The sequence below is a fragment of the Empidonax traillii genome, unplaced genomic scaffold (assembly GCF_003031625.1).
Source record: "Empidonax traillii isolate 1590-97213 ecotype Southwest subspecies unplaced genomic scaffold, ASM303162v1 scaffold107:size1083646, whole genome shotgun sequence".
NCBI classification, from domain to species: domain Eukaryota; kingdom Metazoa; phylum Chordata; class Aves; order Passeriformes; family Tyrannidae; genus Empidonax; species Empidonax traillii.
Genome location: NW_020955300.1, coordinates 411,193 through 427,413, shown reverse-complemented (window position 1 = coordinate 427,413; position 16,221 = coordinate 411,193).

Below are 16,221 nucleotides of genomic sequence, written 5' to 3'. Positions count from 1 at the left end.
TCCCAGAATGCTTATAATTCCCAAGAGCAGCAGCTTCATACTCGGAACGTCGGCGGGCTAAAACACTCTGGCAGGCATCCCTGCAGGAAACGTTGCCCTCAGATGTATAGCATGCTTCCTGCTCTGAGCAAGAGCCATCTGCTTTTTCAAACAATCGGTCTGTGACGTCTGCCTGGGTGCATGTGGCCAGCACCTCCCAGTTAGAGGCCTTCTGTCCCTCTCCCCGCTATGCAGGTGGTACCCCTCTTGCATGTGCACAGGTTCACTGGAAATCCCCCCACACCTGTGCTCTGCACATAGGAGGTCTCTCCTAATGAGTCTGGGGTCGCTACTTCATCACCCTCCTCTTCTTTTTCTCTTCAAAGTGTCCTTGAAGAGCTGTCTGCCAATAGCTGAGTCCCAATTCATTTCAGTTTACACAAGATATGTCCTGACAAGGATGTCCATTTATCAGTTCTTGTTTTCTCACAACTTGGCAGGAAAAGAACAGACTCTTGCATGTGGATGGGCCAAACAGGGACCAAAAAGTAACAGAGTCTAATTAAGCATGAATACAGCCATCACTGGGGGTGATCTAACAGAGAAGTACAGGGGTACCAGTAGCAACTGAGTCCTCTGAACAGACTCGATATTGGGCCCTGACCCAGGAACCAAAGAACTGGTTTAGCACTTTACTGAAGAGGACCAGAATAGAAATGCAGTGGTGGGAGAACAGATACCATCTGAGGTGTATCACTGGCCCTGTTAGACACTCCTGAAACCATCTCAAGCTGTTCCAGGCAGGAGAGCTCTTGAACTGGGCTATGCCTTGGGAAGACAGTTCAGTTCTCACACTAAATTTTTTTTAGTCAGTTAATGAAAGTGCTTTCCTAGGGTGCAAAAAGTACAAGGCAACAGGACATAATAACATGTATTAGCAGTCTCTGATATTAATAGTACAGATTGTCACATGATATGACAGTGATTAAAGTGGGCACGGATGGAGGTCTCCCTTTCTTCTGGGAGGCACTGTTCCCCTTTGCAAACAGAAAATAAACACAGCCCTTCCAGAGCATAAATGCCAATAACTGTGAAATTTTGATTAAATAATAGATATGTGTTCAGAAGCACTTTTTATAGTATGTGATTAAGAAAGATAACTAGACATCCTTACAGCTATAATGATAATAATTACTGCAACACATAAAGTGCAGAATATGACACTGGAAAGGCCACTATTAACCTTTCCAAGGGTTATTTTTTGTTGCGTTTTTGACACTATGGACAGCAGTGTTCAGAGAACTAAATAAAACTATATCTGAGACAGTTCTTTCCAGCCATTCTCTGGCATGTTAAAGAGGAGGTGTAAGGGGGAGTGAAATATCTTCTATTCAAAACAGATGTTTGTTTAATATCAAACATCTGGGTAGTCTTAGGAAGACTGTTTTGCTCAGACTTCTGCAACTCTTTGTAATTCAGAAAACTGACAACAGTGTTTCCCTCTTTAAAACAGGCTATAAATAACAGCTCCATGCCCCAGACCAAAGGCTTTTTTTACTCCTAGCAAGCAACTTTCCTCTCTCTAAAGTGCAATGCCACGTTCTCCAGCAGATCACAGACATTATCGGGCAATGCTAATCTGTGAATTCCACGTTATGACTTCTCTGTGCCTTGCAGCTCTAGTGGGGAATTATAGACCATACACTGCTGTTCATAAAAACTGAGCCACTATTTTAGAACTTAGGAGAATTACTCGGTGTGGAAGGGCTGGGTAAATAACTTGGGAAAGGTAGAAAAGACTGGCTGTAATGACATCAAGTTTTCTAATAATGAAAGGAAGAATGGGTGAATTCCAGGAGTCTAAATAGCAGACAAAAGAGAAGATATGAATGCAGTGAATTAGTAATATTGGTACAAATCACCTCAAAGGTTTCTGTGACCATAAAAGGGAGGGTTGTCTCTGGAGCTTTGTAATTCACCTCCCTGTAATAGAGGCTGGTCTCTGTACATCAGTCAAGCTTGCAAACATGCCACTGATGTTCAGTTCTGCTTTCTACATGATAAAAAAGTCCCTATTAGTCAGTTGCAAAAATTATTTTGTATGAAAGCCAGAAGATGCCATTATTTTAAAGGATGGCATTGCAATGTAATAGATGGTGTGAAAGAAGGTTGTAAATTCTGGGTCACTCCTCTCTGCTGAGTCCTGCAAATAAGACACACGACCCAGTAGTCCAAGCTGCTCAGGATAGTGTTTTTAAAACACATTAATTAAATCAAAATGAAGTAAATTCAGCTAAGCCAAGATTTTTTCAACAATTTATTATTGAAAACACAATTAGCTGGAGGCATTTGGAGGAGTTTTGTGAAATCAAAGGCTGCACTGCTACTCAGAGGAAGTTTTCAAACAGTCAACTCATAAATAACAGAAAATGGATGTGCTGCTGCAAGGCACCAAATCAGAAGTAAAAACATAGAACTTGTTACTGTGGTTTCAAGAACAAATTTTAAATGCTAGAATATTTTCAAGCTGCTGATACCAATGCCCTAACTTCATTCTTAAAGTAGAACCTCATACCTCTTATACCCAAAATTGTTGGTCTTTGAGCAGATTAAGGAGCCAACAGCTACAGCTATTCGGTTTTGGCAACAGAGTTATCCTGATTTTTCGGGATCATTTTCCTGACTCTCATTGCTCTCATTTTCACTATAATTTTACCTGTTACGCACTTTCTCCATTGTGCTGGATGCATCAAAAATAACTGTTACTGGAATAAGGGCATGTTAGCCAAACTCAAGCCGTAAGAAAGAAACCTGCTGCTCTCATCCATGCCACCCTGGAACCATGTACTGTGGCAGCACGACTTCCCTGTGAAAGGAGCTGAGAGTTCTGTCCACAATAGCTGCTGAAAGGAGCAAATAGCAGAGGCAGCAAAATGTTCTTTAACCAGCAGGGCAGGGCCTGACACTCTCTGCAGGAGAGAGTAGCTGCGTAGGCACAAAGGAAAAGTAATTTTGTATTATATATCTGTGGGTAGTGAGGACTGAAACCACCATTCCCGTGTTAAGGCTGTGAGAGTTCTCCAAATATCCATGGTCCCATGAAACTTTTGTCCTCATAGGAAAAAAATTTAAACCCAACTGACCCTTTAGTATCTGAACCTCAAGCAGAAACACAGCAGGAGTCCATCCCTGCCCCAGGATTTGTCTTAATGCATCTTGTGAGTTTAACAGACTTGATTTCAAAAACCATTTGAAGTGAATACTGTCACAAGTTTGACGTAAGCCTCATCTGGAAGCTCCACTGAACTATTCAAAACCATCTTAGGGGTAAAGAATCATCTTATTCCTGCTCATATGTGGTCCTTATTGATGTGGGCTGTTTGTAAACTGAAAGTAAAAATTCACTTTGTGTTCTGTCTGAAGAAAAAGATGGCTCTGCATTAAACTTTGGTTCACACATCTGTGTTTGTTCAAAAGAGGATTTAGGATTCTCTGATTCAGGCAGAGGCATGTAGGCCAATAGACTCCACCCTTCCCAGTCCAAGCTGTCAAATATAAGCCAGAGTGCACGTGGACCATGTAGTGTGTATGACACAGTGTCCAGACCAGTAGGTTCACCTGAGCATTAGCTGAGAGGAACAGCTGACTGAGCAAGAGAAATTTGTAATTTCTAAATCATGGGGTTTTTGCATCCATACAGCTGAGAATGTAAATAAAAGCTCATCTATGTAGACATGGATTCTACTTTATTTAAGTTTCTGATTTTTTATCTGTGCTGCTTCCTCTACTGTATTATGTTGAAAGCAGAGGTAAAAAATTAATGAATTTTGCTTTCCCACCCTCAGATGCATTTAAATGAATCAACCCAGAAGAAAAATATGTTCAGTTCTTTATTTTTAATTCCTACTAAGTTTCACTGTTCTTTGCTTTCAGAATAGATTTGGAAATGTTAATGTAATCAAAGGAGCTCATGTGACTGCCTCCACTGACTTTGAGTAGGAAGTACTAGAAATCTCAGGCAGGCCCTGGTAAGGCTACATTTATTTCATTATTTTCTTGATGAACTAGGTTCTGTTATTAAAACCCAGCTTATCTTCAACTCTGGATTCATGCCATTGCAGGTTTTATCTTAGTTTGATTTGCCAAGGAAATTAAAGTGTTCTCCAAATTTGTGTTTGTAGGCCCCTTCCTCTTTATAATGTTAGAACTCAGTGGCCAGTTTCAAGAAAAATTACTTAAGAAGTCCTGTCAAATGTACTAACTCTCGATGAGCTTTGTGTGAATAGTTCATCCAACGGAGGAAGGGCATTCAAACTAATGTCCCACGATGGAAAAGGATGCAAACTGATCCCACTGGCATCATTAGACGTGAACACATCCAAATCAGTTAGACATTAGATGGTACTGCTGGACAAGCTTAAATTAAATTTCTTGTCCTATTTGCTTGGGACAATCTTAGTTGGAAAAAGGGACCAGGATGACAGCATTCAACTTCTGCTGCTCTCTGAACTGATTGGCATTTGTTAGCCAGGTTTTTCTAAAGCTTCTCGAGTATAGAGGGAAATTTTCAAAATTGTAAATACTCACCACAGATAACTGGCAAGTGGAGAGGTTCAAAACTCTACCTGTAAAGCTACCCGACCATACAAAGAAATTGTGGGAAATTTCTGGGTTTCCTCTTTTTTCCAGAATTCAGTTACAGGTGCAAATACATTAAGTGATAGATGGAAACCCAAGTAAAAAGGGTGTCTTGACTTATCATGCAAAAGGACTATATCATACTTTTGAAAAAACTTGAGCAAACTGAGGAAAGTATGGAGAAAACAAAAATTTAAAAATATGGCACAAGATTTGGCAAACAACTTTAACAGTAGAAACTTAAGGAATTTGACCTTGTTTAAAGAGTAAATGGAGATGGAGAGATGGAGGAACGGTTTCTAGACATGGGAAGAGATAGTGGAAAGACCCTTAACCTTTGAAATCACAACAAAAAATAGCAAGTACAAGCAAATGATACCTTTCTCTGAACACCGTGTAATCATACCCTGCCCAAATTCCTTTGTGTCATGCTTCCCTGGCAACTCTGAAAACACTAAAACCAGAAATAAAAACAGATTAAACTTGTCCCAAACTTGTTTATTGCTATTACTTCTCTGTCCTAACCCCTTGCTCGTTCACCCGGTGGTCACAGTCCAGCCTCAGGTATATCCTGATGGGACATAATAAGATACTTGTTCCACCTAAGGACAAACACTTTCTACTCCCATGAACGTATGGGTTCCCCTTGCTGGTTTGGGTTACTCTGAGGTGCCACGTGGGAATCTCTACCACATTCAGTTCTCAGGTTACATGAGCTTATCTCACTAAAGCTACGACTACCCAGGTCCTCGGGTACTTCCCTGTAATTTATACACGGAATGAGGTTGAAGCAGGTAAACATGGCAAAATCTGAAAATATGGAGATGACTATAGATTAAAACAGTCATTTAATATAGTTGATTAGTAAATAATTAAATTTATCCTATTACAAAGCAGGGGAGAGACCTTTATTAATCTTTGAAAGTCCTGCAGAAATCAGGAGTGCTGTAGAATGCACCATGGTTGAGGAAAACTATGAATTACATAGTTTATCAAACATACATATAATTTATTTTTCAGATATACAATGATAATGATTATTACATTATGTACTTATGGAAAGCCCCTCACCAAATTATCCATGCCTATTTGCAGAGCTGTCTCACTGCTTTCAGGTGATATAAGTTGCATTTAGAAGCTAAATGCAGTAAGCTGAACAAACTGGATATATGGTAAGGATTAATTAGGGAGCTTTTCTGAATTTCAATGGTCACACACCCATGAGATGTCTGAGAAAACATTTTTTGATATTTGACAAAGAACACATCACTTTTTACTGATACAATAAGCAAAGAAGCTGCTCTCGTCTCCAAGAGTGAAACATCAAATGAGCAGTTAAGAAACTTCTAAGAGCACGTATACAAACTCTAGGCAGCCCCATAAAAAACAGAGGCTGGGCAATAAAGAGTAAAAATTAGCCTGGAATTATTTTCATGTTCTCACCGGTCTCAGTTCTGACCTCCTGGAAGGTGCTAGAAATATCGTCACTGGCAGTATTGAAACACAAGAAAACCTCAAGCTGCTCCTGAAATATTACCACTGATTTCCTGATGTGAACTCCCTGACTTCACAAACAGGAATGGAACTTGCCCATATGTGTTTAAGCTGCACTTAAAACTTCAAAATGTGAGACATTTAATTTCTAAATTGTTTGAAAAACAATACATATACATATGCGTGTACAGAGAGGTAAGGATCTCAATTATTAATGGAAAAAATTGCTTTTTGGCAAAGTCCAACATGGTAAGAATTTTCTGTCTCCTTTATCAAATACTAAAATGTCCACATAAAATGTATCAGTTTATGCCAGGATGTGGCACTTCCAAGAAATTATGCAGGTGTTTTCCTTGGGTGGGAAATGGGTTGGAACAGCAGCCATTCCTATTCTTTGCTACTCCTCAAGTCAAATTTTAGCCCCTAAAAGTATGTTGTGCTGACAGCATTGTTGGAAAGATAGCTGTAATGGGATTTCTGTATTTAGTGGAAAAGTTTTGTGTTGTCTAATTCCAAGGGACCTGGAGATCCAAATAACCAGATGGACACTATTATGTATGAAGCCTGTACCTGATACGTAAAAGAATTTGGGTAGTATTTTCTCACCAGAAAGTTGTGGTTTAACCCCAGCTGGCAAGTAAGCATCACACAGCTGCTTGCTCACCTCCCAGCCTCCTGGGGAGAGGAGTAAAAATGAGAAAACTCATGGGTTGAAATAAAAGCAATTAAAGAATAGAAAATAACAACAATAGTAATAATAACAACTACAGTAACATCAGTAACAACAACAATAACTTGTGATGAAAAGGAAAATAACGCAGACAGAAATAAAACCCAAGAAATACAAGTGATGCAAATGAAAACAATTGGTCATCACCAACAGGCTGATGCCTAGACAGATCCCAAGAAGCAGCCCTCAGCCAACCTTCCCTCTAGTTTTGGTATGGAATACCCCTTTGGTGCTTTGGGGTCAGCTGTCCCAGCCGTGTCCCTTGCAACTCGTTGTGCAGCCCCAGCCCACTTGCTGGTGGGGTGGGATGAGAGGGAGAAAAGGCCTTGGTGCTGTGTAAGAGCTGCTCAGCAAGAAATAAAACATCTCTGCGTTATCAACACTGTTTCCAGCACAAATCCAAAACACAGCCCCATTCTATGGGGATACTATGAAGAAAATAAACCTTACCCCAGCCAAAATCATCACAAAAAGCACCTTAACTTTCACAACTCCCTTTTGTGAGCTTCAACGAAATTGTTAAAAAATTATATTGTTGTAAAAAAAAAAGTCTAATGGTTAATGCTTGGTAAACTTGCCAATTTTAAGTTCCAAAGTCGCTGATGAGACCCACCTGTCCTCCTGTGCAGCAGAAGTCACAGCACCCCAACCTGCACAGCTGCTCCAATGCCCATAACTTACTTTTGCACCCAACTTGTTCTTACCAGGACACCTTGCACTTGTGCTCACCAGTTAGATGTTGTGATATTAGACAGGATTTTTCTTATATTTATATAAGATATATTTTCTAATGTATAGAGGAGAGTGTCAGCACTCTCCCTTATATTAATGATTTGCATTTCCAATAACAGGCAGTAAGTACAGTCTGGGTGTATTGAGGTAGATTTTTTTACAAAGCTAGAGCTGAAAACATTCTGACCTGAACCACAGTTTTGGAGAAATCTTGGGGTTAGTTTTGATACAGGCAGACCCCCAGGGGACTTGGGTATTTGCTTAGAACAGTCCTGGACACTCGACTGTGTGAGATTCCAAAAATATCACATAGCATCAAACTGACTTAAAATTTCCATTGGGGACCTACTGCTCCCTTGTCTAAGATATTTGTGACAAAACAACAACATCAACAACAACAAAACCCTACCCCAAAAAATTCCTGCAGGGATGACTAAGTTGCATCAGTTCTCCCAGAGGTATAATGTATACAAATCAAATCAAAATATAAATCATTCCACCCTGTTGTGGGGTTTATGCACAGTTTCTTTTAATAAAATATGCAAATATTTTGCAGTAAATTGATTTCCCAGTTTCAGTTCTCTTATCTCCATATTTATTATTCATGATTCTTCTACTCCCCCACTTGAGCTGCTAAAAAAAAAAAAAAAAAAAAAAAAAAAAAAAAAAAAAAAAAAAGAGGGGAAAAAAGCTGTGTAGAGTTCACTTGCTTTTAGGAACTAGCTTTATTATTGTTATTATTAGCACAATTTTATACTCCTAGGAGTGAAAGATAAATGTAGATATTACTTCTAATCTCAACCAAAGCTAAGAGGTAACACAATGACACTCTTTAATGCAAATCACTGCAATAAATGACTACATAACCCAAGTGTTCTGCTGCATTACAAATTGTAATGAAAGTTTGAATTGCTGAGCAAAATGACTGTTGTTTAACCTGTGACCAAGCTGGATGGTATCAGTTCTGCTGTTAAAGGTGTACGCACCATGACTGTACAGGAAATAAACCCAAATATTTCAGATATTTAATTTTTTTCCTAAATAGACTTTCTGGTTTAAAAAAAAAAAAAAAAAACACGCTGGTCAGTTTTATATTACACCAGCCAATGTATATTATTGCTGTTTTCCATCACTGTGTGGTTAACAAGTTCTGCAGCAGAGAGTCAAGGCTGATCAAGCCTGGGTGCACCATTCCAGTTGCTGCTGCTGGAGGTCTCTGCTGGAATACAGGACAGAAAGATGAGGGAGTCACCAAAGGCCAAGACAGCAGATCAGGCACAGCTCGTCACATGCCAGGAGAAGGTCAAAGACAAAGTCAAGGGAAGGCACAGTGAGACTCTGAAACAAAACAATGTCAGGTTTCAGTCCTGTGTAAAGAAGACCCTATCACAGTGCAGGTAGTTTAAACATAACTTATTACAGGCATATGCTCCAAGTAAGCTCCATTTTCAAGCTACATTCAATTTAATTAGGTATAATGATTTCTTTCCATTAAGATCCTCAGTGGATTACAGGTCTCATTTTTTAAAATGTGTCTGTGATTTAGGAATCCAATTGCTTTTTGGAGGATTTAAAAGTTTTATTCTTTTCTGAATAAAGAATTAGGCCTGTAAATATTCCAATAGGAATTACAGTTGAGTAAAAAGCCCTAGAGGAAAAGGAAGAATTTACAGATATTCTTGGTTTGTTGGACTGGCTGAAGGATTAAACTACATTTTGTTCTTTGCAGGAGTTTGGGTAACTATAGCCATGAATTTTGATCTTTGCAGAAACAAAATTTTCATCTAAAAATTCCTCAGAAGAAAAATTCCCAACAAGACCCTAAGGTGGGCTATTTGTGAGAAGAGGGTTCTGTAAGGTTTGGCCCAAAGCACTGAAGATCAAATTCTCTCTCAAGTCAAAGAAATTGTGTCAGCACAGAATCTGGCCTTAGGTATCAGTAGTGAAAAGAGACTTCATTGCAACTGCATTGGCATTGCAAATCAGATGGGGAAAGAAGATAAGTCGCAAAAATACTTTGGATTTCTGTATAATTATTCCATTTCTTCTCTGCCAAGAAACTGATTGGGTTTGTCTCTTCATTTCTACATCAGCTTTCACCTGGCATAAATCCTTGGTTTAAATGGAATGGCATCATTAAACTAATGTGATAACGTGAAAAGTTGCACTCCTATCTCTGGAAAAGACTTGCAGGGCTTATATTCTCTCTAAAGAATAATTCTCTTTGTAGGCTGACAACAAGTTCTTTTCCGTAGGCAGGTTTCTTGATGTTTACTTTCTTGACAAGCAAATAAGATGGGTTTTGGTCAGAGAACCTGATACATTATTAGAAGTTATGACTGGCCATCTGCTTTTTCTCTTCAGTCTCACTCAAAATGCTCCTAAGACTTCTCTTCTCTGCTGTGGTGTGCATGCCAGGACCTAAAGCAGAGGTTGGGCATGATGGTGTACCAGGGAGAAATAGGCTCCAGACTGCTGGATTTCTTATTGCAGTCAACTATTGCTCACTGCTGCTTGCCTATATCCAGTACAGTACTTTTTTTATTATTATTATTTTATTAAGATGTAAATTAAATTTAAAAAATTCTGTGAAAGAAAAGTCTACTTGAAAAAGTTTGTTCATGTTGCAGAGTATTATCTGCAAGTCCTCCAGCTAGGCTAAAAGCCTATCCCACTGCTCCTTGGGATTTCTAGTGAATTAATAATGTCACTGATGAATATTCAAAAGTAGGCAGCTATTGTGCCTCCAAGCACATAATTAATTATTCATTACACATTTTTATTCACTGAATTAAAAAACACAGGGTGCTCTGGGAAATGAAGTGTAGTTCACTGCAGGGGCATGAAATTCTACACTGCCCCTTTAAGGATTATTACTCTGTATTTATAGTTGCCAGGGCAACATAAATGCTGGGCAATTAGATCATGGGTTGTCCCCGAAGACTGATGGGATAATAAGCAGTAGTCAAGTATTAAGTTGACCCAGTAAATGTCCCACATGAATAAACCTGGGCTAGGACCACAGCTGGCATCTTTCAAATAAAACTTTTACATTAATATAGTTTAAAAGGTGCATTTATCCGGGAATTGAGCATGCATCCACAGTGGGAAGGCTGCGGAGAGGACTAATACCACTTCCCGGTGGTGGTCCCCAGGCTTTGTTCCTCGGGCTGGGCTTTGTGCAAAGTTAGGCATATTGAGCCTCTAAAAAGCTCAGAATGTGAGGGGAGCCTCACATTTACCCTCTAAGAGCCAATGTTCTGTGTCAGTGGAAGGGTTTTTTTCCCCCTACTTATTCTTCAAAACTCACCAGCAGGGAAAAAAACCAGTTTGGTTCCAGGCTTTAAAAAACAGGTATTAAAAACTGAAAAAAAAAAAAAAAAAAAAAAAAAAAAAAAAAAAAAAAAAAAAAAGGAAAAAAAAAAAAAAGCAAACCAACCCTATAACTACTTAACTGGGGATGATTTTGCCTTAAAAGGAGTTTAACAGAAAAATAACATCAAAATAACTCCTGTAAATTATTACCTGTTAAAGAGATTTGTTACCCAGGGCATTTTCCAGACAGTAAAGAGTGATCTAAAAATATGGAATGAAAAGGATCAGAGAGATTCCCCTAAACTACTTTTTTTTTCAGTTTTGTTGCACATATCATCTTCAAACTGTTGCTCGACACCCCTTTTTTCACTGAGTTAATTTTCTGTGAACCCTTCCACAATATTTCAGAAATTTATCTTTCTCTCCAAACTATTTTCAAGTTAAGAAAAAAAAAAAAAAAAAAGCCTGAATCACGGAGAACCCAGACATATACATTATTCAATTTTTTCCCCATTAATACTTGTTATATTATTATTTTTTAACTTAATGCTTTCCACTACCCCCAGTGGTGGCACAAGGTGATGGTTTTATTGTGCTTTTAGATCACTAATTTTGTAGAGGAAAATGGGAAATCATAGCTTATCTCTGCCTGCAGACACTTGGCTATGCTAAAGCATGAAATAGTTCTCAGTTAGAGATAATGTTTTTTATAGTTTTGTAATACAGGGAAAAAAAAATACAATTCCCGGAAAGTATTATACATCCCTCAGTGTAAGAGAAAAGACACATCTTATCAGTGAGTGTGTGTGTGCATAGATTTATCCTAACATATAGATACAAATCACATTGCCCCAGACAGTTGAATGCATTTGCTCATTCATTAAAATTATGCTTATATGTAATGAAATAGCTGGCTTTGTAGTGAAAATATTTGGGGGAAGAAAGCAAGTGCTTAGACACAATTTTTCTATGATAGTATTATTTTTCAGAATGTCCCTGGCTTTCAGCAGACTACACTTTTCTGGACCTAATTATTTGGTGCATGAGAGCAGCAAAGAAGAAAAGGAGGGACACTGTAAAGAGCTGAGGGGACAAGCAAGCCCAGACTGCTTGGTCAGACACTGGGCAATGTGGCTTTGATACAGTAGGACTTATGTGCTTAAAGTTAAGCATGAGATTTTTTGTTTGTTTGTTTGAATGTTTGTTTTTGGTTTTTTTTATGGGACCAGATTCCTGGGAGTTGAACAGCTTATCAGACCTCTAAGCCTGGTTATGGTTATAGGTCAGCTTTGTAATTTGGGATGGGAATATCATCCTCATATGCTCACGCAGGATTGCCCCTCGGCATAACCAAAAACCCTGAGCTGCAGGTTCAGGACACACATTCAAGGACATTCACCCTGTCAGGGCTCTCCTCCACCCCATAACGAATCTGCAGGGATAGCAAACCCTAGGATATCACCTCTGCTGCTTTTATTACTTACCGTTGAGTCCTGTGTGTGTTTCTCAATGACAAGTCAAAAGGTATGTGGGAATATTTCTAGGTAAAAAATATATTCATTTTCATACTTATAAATATGGATGTGGTTATATTTTATATATGTGTATACAGACACTAAAATGGAAAGTGTCTAGTGCAAATTAATTCGGTTGCATTTGTGGATTTGAAATATCAGCAAAATATCATTTCTAGCAATTATTTTTAGCTACAGGTAAATGATAGAGGACTGGCTGTTTCAGCAGCTTGTACCTGTTTATTAATTACAAGATTGTAAAAAATTGACAAAAACAATTGAGGTTTCTTTCATGGCATTGTGAATCTCAGGACAACATCCTACAGATTAGCCATTAATTCTCCACTTGGATATAGTCCACACAAAACTGACAAAAATCAGATGCAATGGATGCTTCTGCAACATTCTAGTCTGGTCTGCCTTTGCAGGTAGACACAAAATAATAACAAGCTGATGGGGAATCTCTGTCTTAATAGCTAGAAGAATTAGGAACTGCCCTAGTCTGCAAGACTTAGCAAGAAAAACAGCATGATCAAACAGAGATGCTGGTTTTTCTGGAAAGAACACACAATCCAAAGTGCAAAGTAGGCTCATGTGGAGATAATCAATCACTACACTAATAGCAAGACTGAAGAAATGGGATTTACAAGGCTATAGCTATGGCCAGACGAGTTATAATCAGTGATCTCCCATAACTTACATTTTAGCCTCATGACCTGGCACCTCTCACTCCAAAGTTCCAAGTTTAGCCCCAGACAAGGAGACATTTTCACCAATATTTCTAGATATCCTTGAAGAAAGGATGGGGTTTATGGATAACGCTGCACTCCTGGACTGCATAAGTGGGCATTGAGTTCCTTCAGTAACATGCAGCTCAAGACAAATAAGAGTCTACATGGCACACAAGAGGACTGGGAGTATCAGAATATGATATGTGAGAGAGTAAATGTTAACCAAGGGATCACCCAAACATGGCAGCAGTCAGGTCCATCTTGGCTATTTCCTGGCAAGGTAGCAATAAAATCTCATGCTATTATCCGAGCTTTAAAATAAGAGAAAAACACAGCCCTTAAGGTGATTTGAGAGTACATCTTACTAGGTCTGTGGCAATGAGATTATTGGCTTGGGGTTTGGGGTTTTTTTTTTCGGGTCTGGGTTTTGCTCTTTTGGTTGTTTGTTTGGTTTTTTGGGGGTGGAGGTCTTTGTTTATATGTGCGTGGGGTGGTTGTTTTTTTGTTTGTTTGTTCCCTTCATTAAGCCATTACTGAACACCCAAAATAGAAGCCTTGTATTTGTAGGAAGAAGAAGACCTCCAGTTTTCCATAGGAGCTGAAATGGCTGCATTAGCAGGCAAGTAGTAGAGATCAGACAAAAGAATTTTCTTTGCTGGGAAAGTCACTGAAAGAAAACATGAGTCGTTTTCCCTACACTAGAAATGTGGAACAGGTCCCCACAATAGGAATCTCTGCTGCAAGGCTCCAGAGCACTTGACTAAGACATTTGGACAATCACCTGCATAGCTAAAAACTGCTTTAGAATTCATTTTGCAGTTATTCTCACTGCATTCATCCCAGTGTAGAAAAGGTGGAAGGTGGAAGATTGTGGGAGTGCAAACTGCTCAGACTGGAGCTGAAGGAAATTCTCTGCCACAGGATGTCAAGCTGAGGCATCAAGCCTGATATATAATGCATGCATGATTTCATCTCTCTGTGGCACGTGATGGTGATACCAAATTCCCTGCTTCCTTCATGCAGGGTATGGCCAAAGAGCTGCTTAAGTACATATTAAATGAACTCTTTTCCTAGGACCAATTTCAGTCTTTATTTTTACGTGCTAGGAGCCGGGAAAGCCTCCATAAGACAGGCTCTCACCATTTGGGCATTACCGCTGTGACTGTGAGTAACAGCTACACAGAAGCACTCCTGCCACATTTATCCAGCCCATCTCCTACAAATTCAATTCTTCCACTTCTCCTTCTCCCATTGATGCCCATTCCTTGGCATTCACACTTTCTGCATCAGAAAGAAAATCTTCTTTCAAGCTGATATATCCATTCTACGGTCTGCCTCCTACAGCAGTGCGCCTGCAATTATAGCAAAGTAAATATTTATAATCCAAAAAATATGACACGCTGATTGAGGAAACAAGAAGCCTTTTTGTTATACGTCCCTGGCTTTCCTGGTGCTTTGTCACTAAGTTTGTCAACTGCATGACACCTGGAGCAAAAGTTCCTTAGGATAGTCAGGTTGCCTTTGTCTCTCTAGGAAGTGCTGGGCACACGTGAAGAGCTCTGTATCAGGGCTAAAAGGAGAGGAACAACGCTATGAAACTAACACAGTATTGAAATTTCTAGCACTCACTTTTTTTTCCTAGGAGAGGAAAATTTTCCACACCAAGTGGATGTGTCTGTGTACCAAGACATCAGGTCTTAAAATTTACAGAAGTGACTGGGTTTTAAGCCAGAAATAGCACACAGGAACTAATAGTACATTTACAGTGACAGCACTAACACTGTAGAGGTGCCTACACTAGTTAGGACTCTTCCTCACACAGTGATCAGAAGCTCCATATCAGTGGCAACAGCACCTGAACTAATTAGCTCTCAGTGGCAAAGTGTTAACAGAGCCAGAACCATTGTAGGGTGCTGCACTTCACAATGTGGATACAGGAGCATGCCCGAAGATATCAGTCCCATTTGCCATTGCACAGCATCAACCTGACTCAAAGGACTGATCAAAGGTCGAGGAGCAGAGAAGTGACCAAGATGGGATGGAAAGTACAGATTTCCTAAATTCTCATTATGTGTTTAATTTCTCTGTTCCTCCAAGGAGTTCAAGAATTTAACCGGACAGGTTAATGTGGTGTGATGTGCAGGCAGATTTGCTTCATTAAAGACATTCTTGATTTACAAAGGAACAGCTGACACTGAAAAAATCACATCCAACAGCTACTGTGTTATACGAGTTAAAGCAAATGGAGATGCACATTTACCTTCTAGGGCATCCACAGTGCAGCATCAGGGAGCAGAGGATAGAAAGAACAGGAGGAAAGACTGAACTAAGAGAAAAGTAAATCGTGCTCTATTAAAACAACATTACAAAAATTATCAGGAAGGCATATCTATATCCCAGGCAACCTAGAGCAATCATCTTAGTTCTTATAGTTGATCAGGACCACTTAATGAAATATTCTACTGAAGCAGTCTATTATATGACTTAACAGATCCAGTTATGTACCATCTTATGGCTAAATATATAGACAGATATGTGTGCCTGTATATATATGTGTATCAAATATATATTACTTATATATCTATATGTATATTGAGAGAATGGCAAAAGAAATTTTTAACCATCTGTTTCAAGTAATGCAAAATACTAGACACCAGCAAAATGAAGGGGAAGAGAGAAAAAGAATAGGAAAAGGAATTTCTCCCTCCCCCAACTCCCAATCTTTAATTACGATACACAGATAAATAAGGAGACAGTCAGACAGGTAGGCAGAAGGGCACAGATAAAAGGGCATGTATGTTCAAAGGAAACATAATTACCTGCTATTCCCTTGCTCTCTGGAAAAAAGTTCAGAGTTTCAATACTGACAGAAGCTAAAAATTGATCCATAGAAAAATGTTCACTTTACTAGAGGCTGCAAAAGAGCCTCGGCAACTGACACAGAGGAAAGTTGTTCTGAATTCCTTCAGGCAGGTTGGAAGGCAGCTCTGACTTGAATAACGCAAGAGGCCTTTGAGGCATACAGATGCCCTCCTTTCTGAAAAGTTTTTCTTGGAAAGCAAACTTCCTCCTCTCAACTCACACTTGG